Below are 11,462 nucleotides of genomic sequence, written 5' to 3' on the forward strand. Positions count from 1 at the left end.
ATGCTACATGGCATCACCAGGATGATCAAAGAACCTAAGCCACTGTTTCAGCTGCATTTAATAGCAAGTTATATGCATTTGTGGATCAATTTGTGTTTATGCTCAGGTTCTTTTGAGTTCAATGGATGATGCTATGTGTCAGGGAGGTTGTGTTCTGGGTTTCTCTGCCCTCCACCCGTAAGATTCACATGATTGCTCGCACTGTCTGTATCTGTTTGTTTACCGCCTGGCACTTTAGCAAACCCTGCAAAGGTGTGCGCCCACTGTGTTTCTCTGCACTCTTAGAGAAAAAGCCGAAGTCACCAGCCTTCTGAAATGCTGCATCTGTCATCTGCTAAATGTAGAGAGAGGTGGTGCCTTGGACAATCCTGGTGTCTGGAAAGACAAAATTAATCGTTGTTTACAACCCAGAGAAAAAATAACGTTTTCTAACACCAATGTCTCAGAGTCGTTCAAAGAACCAGCCCAGACCTAAATGGCCCTAATGACCGTAGTGTGAATTTATAATAATAAAACAAATCCTTGTATTTAATTTAGCATCTTTTCACGTCGTCAAAATATCTCAAAGCATAGGATTTACTGTGAGTGAAGTGATTGTGTATTTTGCAACAAATGAGATTTCTCTGGTTCTAAATACAGTGTATGACTGGTTTTTGAAGAAAACATTTTATGTTCCACACATTTGTTGAATAATAAATGAATCTGTAAGCGTTTTGACCAGGAAACCAGGAGAAACTCCCCTCTGTTTTCAGGATCTGTCTTTAGATCTTTAGCATCCACTTGTAAATAGGTAGATGCGATATCAGTTCAGTCTCTCATCCAAATAGCAGCATTGCTTTCCCCTGATACTGGAGTAGAGCAACAGCCTGGATTGTTAGCTCAAGTCCCAACATGGAGTTTGAATTCATATCTTTATGTCTTCAAGGGAAGAATGTTACCAACTGCGTTAAGGTCTTAAATTAATAGAATCCGCTCCCTAATAATTGTCTAAATGATATTTTAAGTTCATTCAGAACCATCACTGACCACTGCATTAAAACCACATTGGAAAATACAGAGCAACAGTAATACTATTAAAAGTACTCTAAGCGCCTAAATTGCTCTTTTCAAATTAAGTGGGCAGTAAATAGTATAAAATGGTCCCCTTTCAATTTCTAGTCATTTTGCTGCAGATTTCAGCTCAATGTGTAGAAGAATCCTTCAGAGAGCTGTAAAAGCTATTCATCTTACAGATGCTTAACACTGTGCATGTGATCCAGGAATCATTAAACTTGGCGGAGGCAGATCCCTTTGGAAGCTGATGTATTGCAGTAACTGTACTGCTATTTATACCCCCTTCTTGTTTGCTTGGCGTCCAACCTCATCTCTGTACACTACTCTCATACCTGTGGGCTCAATTTAGTAGCCTTTCATAATGTGTTCGTGCTAACATTTCAGTTCACCAAAAAGTTAGTGTGACGTGATCATTTAAATAAAATAGCTTAATCTTTTTAATATTAACCTTAAAGTATTATAACATTCTGATATGCTCATTTCATATAACTGGATTTCATATATCTAGTTATATATTCTGAATTTCACAACAGTTAACATGGAACTCTACAAATAAATACTAAAGGAGAGAGGAAGAGATAAATTGCAAATCTTAGATACTTTGTGTAATATAAAGTTTCAAGAACTTTTTTTCCTGCAGATTGTACATTTTTTCACTTGCAATCAACAAAATTGTAGTTCTTTTAAAGAGATTCAAAGTTTTTCCAAGAATCATTCATTGATGTAAAAAAAACACTACTTTAGGATACATTGTTGTTTGTAAATTGGCTGATGTGTTCTCCTAAAATACAGTTACTCCGCTTCACAGTATATCCTCTGAAGTGCTTTGAGTTGTCCTCCTGACTTGATAGGTATATCAAAAAAAAATTGTTGTTGAGGTACAGCAATAGAATGGCAGAACAAGATCGAGGGGGATTTTGGCCTACTCCTGTTCCTATGTTCCTAAATAATATTATTATCTGTATTTATAATAGTAATAATAATCCATGCATTTGATATAGCGCCATATCACGTCTTCGAGACGTCTCAAAGCGCTTTGCAGGATACACTGTAAAGTGAATTGACTGTATATTTTGTGGGCAGCCAATTGCGTACAGCAGCGTCTCACAGACAGTCGTGGATTGAAGTGACCAATTAATTATTATGTTTTAAGGATTTTTTTTAATATACCTCAAGTTAAGCTTGAAACTGAGCCATAGAGATCCAGAATATCCCAGCTCTATGCTGGTTTTGACACAGCACCAACAAAGGCACGACAATAACAACTTGCATTTATATAGTGCCCTTCACACACGCATCTTGGAGCACTGCAATTGGTTTCAATGGCCCTGGGCTGGAGAGAGCATAATCTGTATCCCATGACTTGGGTGAACACAAGATTGATCTTCGCTGTAATACTTCCCTGGTTAAATAGGTTGGTCCATTGTGTAAATTCACACATTAAAAAAGGTTATTTGGATGAGGGATGTGAAATCACAGTACAATACAATCAGCAACTCCAGGAAAGGACAGGAGAGGATAGGAGAGGGCAAAAAACACAGTTAACCTTCATTTCTGCCTCCGGGTGAATGGTTCAATAGATTTTCAGTTCACACACTGACATTAAAAAAAATCAATGTTGCAGTAATAAAACTACTCAGATAACTTCACCGCTAATAGTATCCTCAAGTTATTCAATCAAACATTAAAAAAGGCAAATACTACATTATCTTGTCTCCCCTTTCTGTACTTGTACTTATGAAATAAAAATAATACGAATATTTGTGTTTAACATTGTGCCTTAGGTCGCGCTTTCAGTCACTATGCCCCGAAACTCTGGAACACTCTCCATCAATCCCTTGCCGTGCCCCCTCTCTCCCCTTTTTCAAGTTCCATCTGAAAACCTTCCTCTTCGACCATGCTTACAGCCACCTCCCCCCCACCCCCCACACCCCACCCCCCGGCTCGGAATCAGGCTCTGCCACTGTTAAACGCTCCGAGGCGCTATCCTGTGTGGAGGGCCCTATATAAGTACAAGTTGTTTTTTCAAAGCAATTTACAGGATTTGTTGTGAGGGGATTGGGTAGGGTATATATGGGCAATACAACCAATTTGCACACAACATAGTTCCACAAACAGGCATTAAGTGAATGATACATTTTATTTGGGGGATTTTTGATCAAGACTTGTGAAGTCGTGTGGCTCAGTGGTGAGAGCACTCGCCTATCAAACGAGAGACCTGGGTTCGATTCCCGGTAAGGCGAAACCTTGGGCAAGTTTCCTTACTCCACACGCCCGGTAATAATCCCTCAAGAAAAAAAAGTAATAAATTGGTCACTTCAATCCATGACTGTTTGTGAGACATTGCTGTACGCAATTTGGCTGTTGCATTTCGCCCACAAATATACAGTCAATTCACTTTACAGTGTATTCTGTGAAGCTGTTTGTGACATCTAGAAGCGCTATATCAAACGCAAGGATTATTATTATTATTAAGACACTTGGAGAAAATCTCTTCTGTTTCCAAGCAGTATCATGGGATCTTTGATATCCACCTGAACAGACGGGATCTTGGTTTAATGTCTAATCTGAGGGATGGTGCTTTCCCCAGCCCTGCACTGACTGAAATACCAGCAAACAGTTCCAGGTCTTTTATCTCTGCAAAAGGTAGTAACATGAGTTTTTAGGAAACCGAATATTTAAAAGGGTCAAAAGATCGATGCAGTCATACAATTCTATACTATCTGCCCAATAAGTATCTGGGGGAAAGGTTCAGTGCCTCGAATACAATGAAACATTGATTCTGACAATGCAGCCTAATTAATGAGTGATAGGACGCCAATGGGGAGTCCCTTCTCCAATAAATCCCACTAAATAACGTGTATCTGGGCAGCTGGTAAGTGATTTGCCTGGCAGATGTAGTGTCAGCATCCAACTGTGTCAACAAATGTAAAATGACCCTGATCTAGCGGTAACTAGAGCAAAGCTCAGTAGTTCATCTGAACTATATTGGTTTACTGGCTGAAAGGTCGACTAGGAGTAAATTTAAAGCTAAGTGTATTCAGACACAGAAATGCATCAGGAATGGATACCTAACATATTTATTTCTTCCATTGCACCACGCTAATATCCAGTTTGCACTTCCAAACAAATCGATCAAATTCCAAAGAAAAACTGCAGTTCTCATCTCGAATGCAAAATAGAAATGAGAAATATATCTCTCGATATTACAACAGTAAGAGGGCATTCAGGGAAAACATTAAAGCCTGAAGGGATTTGAATGGGTTGAAAAAGAGAATAAACAAGATAACAAACATATCTGAGGACTTGGGTTTGATTCCCGGGCAGGGCAAAATCTCAGACAAGTCTCCTTACTCCACACGCCTCTGTTTACCAAGCAGTAAGTAGGCACCCGGTCATTAGTCGATTGGCAGATCGCTTTTCCGGGGGCAGTAATCCATTCAAAATAATAAATAATTTGGACGCTCAATCCACAATTGTTTGTGGGACACTGCTGTGCGCAATTGGCTGCCTTCTTTCGCCCCCCTTCAAAAAAAAACAGTCACTCCACTTTACAGTATGTTCTATGAAGCGCTTTGAGACGTCTTGAAGATGTGATAAGGCGCTACATCAAATGCAAATATTATTATTATTACATGTCTACTTCCTGGAAATTTTTACCAGGCTTTCCTGGTCCAAAAACACGTCACCTTGGAGCCAGTTCAGCTCACCTGGAGCCATAGTCCACTTCAGCTCCAAGTGGACCGTGCTTACCTCTCTCACCCCCTCCTACAAGGAGGATAGTTGTCAGTCAGTCGTTTGACATCTGACAAGCATGGGTTTCAGCCCTGACTTGGTGGATGGCAGGTACAAGGAATTTCCTGCAAGATTCCTGGTGGGCAACACATCTCTGCACGAAGTACGTGAGAGCTTTGCCACCGTTTTCCTGCCCATAGTTGGGACACACATCCATTCCCATTGAGCGATGGTTCCACCAGATGAAAGTGCGGAGCTTGAGCAGCAGCTCCTTACCTTTCTGCAAACCAATCAGTGTGGATTCCAAGTGCTGGATGTATGGACAAGTGTTCACAAACTTGGACGAGATTATAATCATACAGTTATAGACTTCAGGTTTGCACAAAGCAAAGACCTAATGTGAATTGATTACATAATAACTGATTACTTGATATGACATTCTCTGTGACTCAGTACCTACTTACCTCTTAACTTCCCACATCAATTCATAGTTTCCATTTACACATGAAATATTTTAATTACTTTGACTCCAACCTGTGAATTACTGTAGGAAGCATGGATCCAACACTCTCAGGACTTTAATGCCTGAAAAAAAGTGGGAGGTAAGCCAAGTGGTCAATTTAGTCCCATGGAAATAAAACTGATAATTTTTACTGCGAAGTGGGACTCCAATAGGCTAAACAATGTTGAAATTTACTGGTGAGACGCATATGCATGAGCTCATGACTGATGTGGAGTATCTGTGGAAATTATTTAGTAAGTACCTCCAATCAAAGTGTCCAACAAGCTATCAGCCTGACACTCACAGAGAGATTAAAAAGAGAAGACAGATCTTATTCTTTTCTTTCACCATTTTGATTTTAAAAATCTGTTCCACAAAGTTTGAATTGGAGTGTTTATGGAACCCAATATATAATAATAATAATAATCCTCGTGCCTTTCATGTCAGGAGGGTGATTCAAAGCCCTTCACAGGACTTATTGTGAAGTGTAATGACTATGTATGTTGTAAGCAAACACAGCAGCCAATTCGAGCACAGTAATGTCCCACAAACGGGCGGGACACTTATCTTGCACGTTTTGGGCCAGGTCACCAGGAAAAGCTCCCTTTTTAAATAAAGCCGTGTAATCTTTAACATTCGCCTGAACAGACAGACGGAATCTTATCTTAATATCTTCAAAGAATGGCGCCTCCAACAATATGGTGCTGTCCCAGCACTCTCTAGATTGTACACGTAGACTGTGAGCTCAAAATCCCAGTGTGGGACTTAAACCTACAAACTTCTGACTCTACGGAGAAAGTGCTGCCAAGTTGGCACACAAATAATATTGTCATATTATGTGTAATGTATGTTTGAAAAATATCAGATATCAATAATCATCCAGCAGCTGATGGGGCTTTAATTTCAGACATAAATTTTATTTCAATTTTTAATTAGAAATTGATTTTTATATGGATCTGACGCAGATGGTTTAAGAAAGGTCCACACTGCTCTGACAGTTAGTTTATAATTCTGAGGCTATATTTTAAGTTACGTCGCCTTGAACTTAATAAAGGCCATTAGAAATGTATTTTTAGAAAATCAATACAAGTGCAAAGATAGCCTGTGAGAGGCTTGATGAGGCAGAGAAATAACTGAACTTAATGAAAACTAAAATTGAAACATATTGGATGGATTATTTCAAATAAGTTCAAAAAATGTTTTTGAAACAAAAGGTGTTTGGGGTTTGATGCTGGAAGTGATTCATCAGAGCTCAGAATTGTAGCTTCCCAATTAATAATAATAATAATAATTCTTGCATTTGATATAGCGCTTTTCACGTTGGGAGGACGTCCCAAAGCGCTTCACAGAATATACTGTAAAGTGAATTGACTGTATATTTGTGGGCGAACGCGGCAGCCAATTGCGCACAGCAATGTCCCACAAACAGTCGTAGATTGAAAATGACCAATTTATTATTGTTTTTGGTTTTTTGGAGGGATTATTATTAGGTGTGTGGAGTAAGGAAACTTGCCCACGGTTTCGCCCTCTGCCTGGAACTGAACTCAGGTCTCTCACTTGCAAAGCGAGTGCTCTAACCACTGAGTTACAGGACTCCTTTTTTTCTATTCTCAGAAGCCCATTGTTAATGTTTCATTAGACAAACTGCGTAAGTGACAAACTGTATAAATCTCAAAATAGTTTTAAGATACATTTACATTGTACATTTTCCCGACAACGTTTCACTATCAAATCTGTTTCCATTGTGTTCACTGCAGTAGATGGTGTGGAACTTGAAGTACCAGCAAAATGCTTGAGCCTGTTCTTCCAAGTATGTGCAGTAATTTTTATATGTTCAGTTGCACCTCATTTATTTGTTAAAAACTGACTTGTTTGAAATGTATTCTCAATCTCAGAGCAGTTAAGATGGACAGAGAACGTCTTTAAACTTCATTCATGCCAAAAAAGAAATCATTAAAGTGACAGAACATTTTTTTTCTGTCACTCAGCCTAGTAATAATAATAAGATTAATAATAATAATCCTTGCATTTGATTTACCGCCTCATCAAGTCGTTGATGTGTCCCAAAGAGCTTCAAAGAATATATTGTAAAGTGAATTGCATGTATATTTTGTGGGTGAAATGCGGAAGCCAATTGTGCACAGCAGTATCCCACAAACAACTGTGGTTAGAGTGACCAATTTTTTAATATATATATGTAGCAGAGATGAGAGGATCGAATATTTTATCTCCTCAGAAATATTTATGCTAAGTTTCATCACTTAATCTTCAAAGATGAATCAAGCAACAATGTATTTAAACTTACATCTCGTATTCAAAGCTGCTCAAGACAATCTGCCGCCTTAGGCAAAACTTAAGTGTGCCCTCACCCCTCCTACCCACTTAAGTTTGAAGTTTGAGCAATTTAGGTTTAACTTAAGAGAGATCACAGTCACGGCCACCCACTCGATTTGGTGATCACCCGGGGCCTCAGTGTCTCGGATGTCACTATTACCGACAAGGCCATCTCTGACCACTACTTCATCTCCTTCACCTCCTCCACCCCCTTCCCCACCTCCACCAGACCCACCACCATCTTCTACCGCCCTTGGAAGAAGTTACCCCCACAATCCCTAACCGATGCCTTGGAGTCCTCTGAACTCCTCTCCCTCTGGCCTTCAACCCTCACCGACCCCTCTTCTCCTCTCTCCCTCCTCCACAATACCCTCTCCTCCACACTCGATACTCTTGCCCCCATCACTTCCCGCACTGTCTCCTACTCCCGCTCCTCCCCCTGGTACACCACCCACCTCCGCTCACTGAAATGCCAGGTGCGGGCTGCTGAACGCACCTGTGCCAAATCTGGCCTAACGGTCCACCGACAAATCTGGCTGGACCTCCTCAAAATTTACCGCTCCACTCTAGCCTCGGCCAAGTCGTCCTTCTACTCCAGGATAATCCTGGAGGCGAAGAACAACCCCAGGCTACTGTTTTCCACCACAACCCGACTCCTCCGTCCCCCCCGCTACCCCGCGCAGGTCATCTCCTCCAACCTTCACTGCGAGGAGATGCTGGATTTCCTTGAATCCAAGATCAAGGGAATCCGCTCCGCGGTCACTTCCCCTCCAACTTCCACCCACCACCCACCCCTTCCCTCCCACACTCCGACTCCTACCCATCCTCCCCTACACACCTTCGTACCCGTTTCCCCACCCTCTGTCACTGAACTCATCCTATCCCTAAAACCAACCACCTGCTCCCTTGACCCCATCCCCACTCTGTCCTTGGTCCCCTCCTCTTCACCCTCTATATACTCCCCCTTGGCGACATCATCCGCAGACATGGAGTTAACTTCCACATGTATGCGGATGACACCCAACTCTACCTTTCCTCCTCTACTCTCAACTCCACGACCACCGATGTCCTGACAGCTGTCTGTCCGACATCGAGTCCTGGACGAGAGACAACTTTCTTCAGCTCAACGTGCGAAAAACCGAGGCCCTCCTGATTGGCTCACGTCAGCGCCTCCGCACCTCAGGCGCCGACACCATCAGCATCCAAGGCTGCACTCTCCACCTCTCAAAGCCAGTCAGGAACCTCGGCGTTTTGTTCGACCCTGAGCTGTCCTTTCTCCCTCACATCCGCACCACAACTGGCACCGCCTTCCATCACCTCCGGAACATCGCCAGACTACGGCACTACCTCACCCCTCACGCTGCTGAAACCCTGGTCCACGCCTTTATCACCTCAAGGCTGGACTATGGGAACTCTCTCCTCGCCGGCCTTCCCGCACCTCCCTCCACAAGCTGCAGGTCATTCAGAACTCTGCAGCTCGTGTACTGTCCCGCACCAGGCTTCGGGACCACATCACTCCCACCCTCGCTCGCCTCCACTGGCTCCCCATCCCCCAGAGGATTGATTTCAAGATCCTCATCCTCACCTACAAGGCCATTCACGGCCTCGCTCCCTCCTACCTCTCCAACCTACTATCCCCCTACCTACCTGCCCGTACCCTCCGTTCCTCAGGCTCTGGTCTGCTCCACGTCCCCCGCCCCAACCGCCCTACCATCGGTGGTCGGGCCTTCAGCCTCTCAGCCCCCAGGCTCTGGAACTCTATCCCCCAGTGCCTTCGCCGCTTCCTCCCTTTCCTCCTTCAAGGCCGGTCTCAAAACCTTTCTCTTTGACCGAGCCTTCAGCTCCCCTCTCGACTCTCTTCCCCTCCTCGCTCCCTCCCTTCCCTCCCCTCACCCTGACCATTTCCCCCCTCCTCGCTCCCTCCCTTCCCTCCCCTCACCCTGACCATTTCCCCCCTGCTCGGGTCATGACCCAACTGTGCAGCGCCTTGGGACGTCCTCCTGACGTGAAAGGCGCTTTATAAATGGAATCTTGTTGTTGTTGTTGTTGTTGAGATGAATTTACCTTAAAATGTCTGCAGGCAGCTGCCGGCACTAGCAAGTAGCCCTTGCTGCAGCCCAGCTTGGTCTCTATTTCGCCAGTCGAGCATTCAAAATAAATCCCAGAAGTCTGCTGTCCTAGGTAGCTGCCTAGTTTATCTATAGCTAGAGTGATCCTTGCTCGTATTAGTCATTCTTGATCAGTTGGGTGACCTTTCCTAACTCCCAGCAACCTCTGGATGATGGTTCCACACCAGTATTTGAGCATCACAATCTGTACATAAGCTTGTAACCTTCATTCCTCTTCCCAATCCGATTTTCATTCATCTCATTCATTTGTTCCTGAAGTCTTGTTCTATTTCATCACTGTGAGTGAGTCCAGAGTACATATTTGGGAAAACAGTTACTTCTTATATCTTGCTCGAGGCTGCTTAATGTTATCATAGAATCATAGAATTATTTGGCACAGAAGGAGGCCATTCGGCCCAATGTGTCCGTGCCTGTTATGTAAACTCATATCCTGTGTTTTCCCATTACAGATGCTCGCCCCATCTATTTCTTGCTGTTCTTGTGTTAGATGCACATTTTGTATGTTATTGGTTCTGTGGCCATGGGTGCAAACCGAATGTTTCATTTGTTTTGTTTTGTTGTGAGAGCTACCAACGTGTCTGTATTAGCAGGCGATCCAGGGAGCTTTAGACTGTATTATTGAGATTAGGACTGATTTTGCAAAAATAAAAATGTGTGTGTAGGTAGGAAAAAAAGACAATGCTGGATTCCCCTTTTATAATATTCTAATACGCAAAACATCTTCTCATCTTCTGCCCCAGTCAAGAAGTTGTTTGTTGGTCTTTGTTGATTTCTACAGAATTAAAGAATACTTGTGTTGATGTGCGAACCAGTGCGTTATCTTAAGTATAAATGGTTTCTTTGACTTAACAAAGAGTAACCAATAAGTCATCTGAATATTTAAAGCAACTGTTCTTCCCCCTCCCCTGCATATTTGCGGTAATGATTTCAAGAAATTATATGCTGTACGTGTGGAAACTGTTGTATTCTGGTTCCTAACAACTTCGGGTTAGATGTAGGGGCAGCTGCTGACCTGTGCAACTCGTTGGATTGGACCTTGTTGCTTCGTGTGTTGCTGTGGTTCTCTGCACGGTCTCTGCTGTGGGGTCTCCTGCTGCATTAGCTGCCACAAGATGTTCTTCTCAAAGAACATTGTGCTATAGGAAGGATATGTACTGTAGATTCCCTGCTCAGCTGCAATATCCTGCAGCTGTTTCCTAGCAATGGGAGATGTAGGGATGTTATGAAATGAATAAACAACAGTCAATCTGATTTAGATTCAATCTGGCTCTGGCTCAGCCTGGTTCAGTTGGTAGCAATCTCACCTATGAGTCAGATGATTATGGGTTCAAGCCCCACATTCGGACTTTGAACTCATATAGTCCGGGCTGACACTCTCGTGCGGTGTTTGGGATCGCTGCATTATCAAAAGTGTCATCCTTCAGACGAGACATTAAAACGAGGTCCCGTTTGTCAGGGTGAGGTCAGTTACCTGAGTAAACGTTTTGTACATGAACGAATGTAGCATAAGAAATAAAGCAAGTGAGTTCGAAGAACAAATTCAGCTTAAAGATGTTTTTCTCACATGTTTTGACTTGTCACACTTTTTTTGTGTTTACTTCCTAGAACCCTTTGATGTCTCTGAGTATTTATGTTTTCGTTGTCACTTTTTGTACTCTGACCTTATGCTCTTATCCCTTTTTATTATTATCACTAATTTATTGTGATGT

The 11,462-nt window shown here is 42.6% G+C and overlaps 1 non-coding gene across 1 annotated transcript; it reads left to right on the plus strand.

Annotated features, from left to right (window-relative positions):
* The first annotated feature begins 3,224 nt into the window (after positions 1–3,224).
* On the plus strand, positions 3,225–3,296 carry trnad-auc. Its single transcript has one exon. It is a non-coding gene; the product is annotated as a tRNA-Asp (tRNA).
* Positions 3,297–11,462: the final 8,166 nt, after the last annotated feature.

This window comes from Callorhinchus milii, unplaced genomic scaffold (genome assembly GCF_018977255.1).
Source record: "Callorhinchus milii isolate IMCB2004 unplaced genomic scaffold, IMCB_Cmil_1.0 Scaffold2, whole genome shotgun sequence".
In the NCBI taxonomy this organism is placed as follows: domain Eukaryota; kingdom Metazoa; phylum Chordata; class Chondrichthyes; order Chimaeriformes; family Callorhinchidae; genus Callorhinchus; species Callorhinchus milii.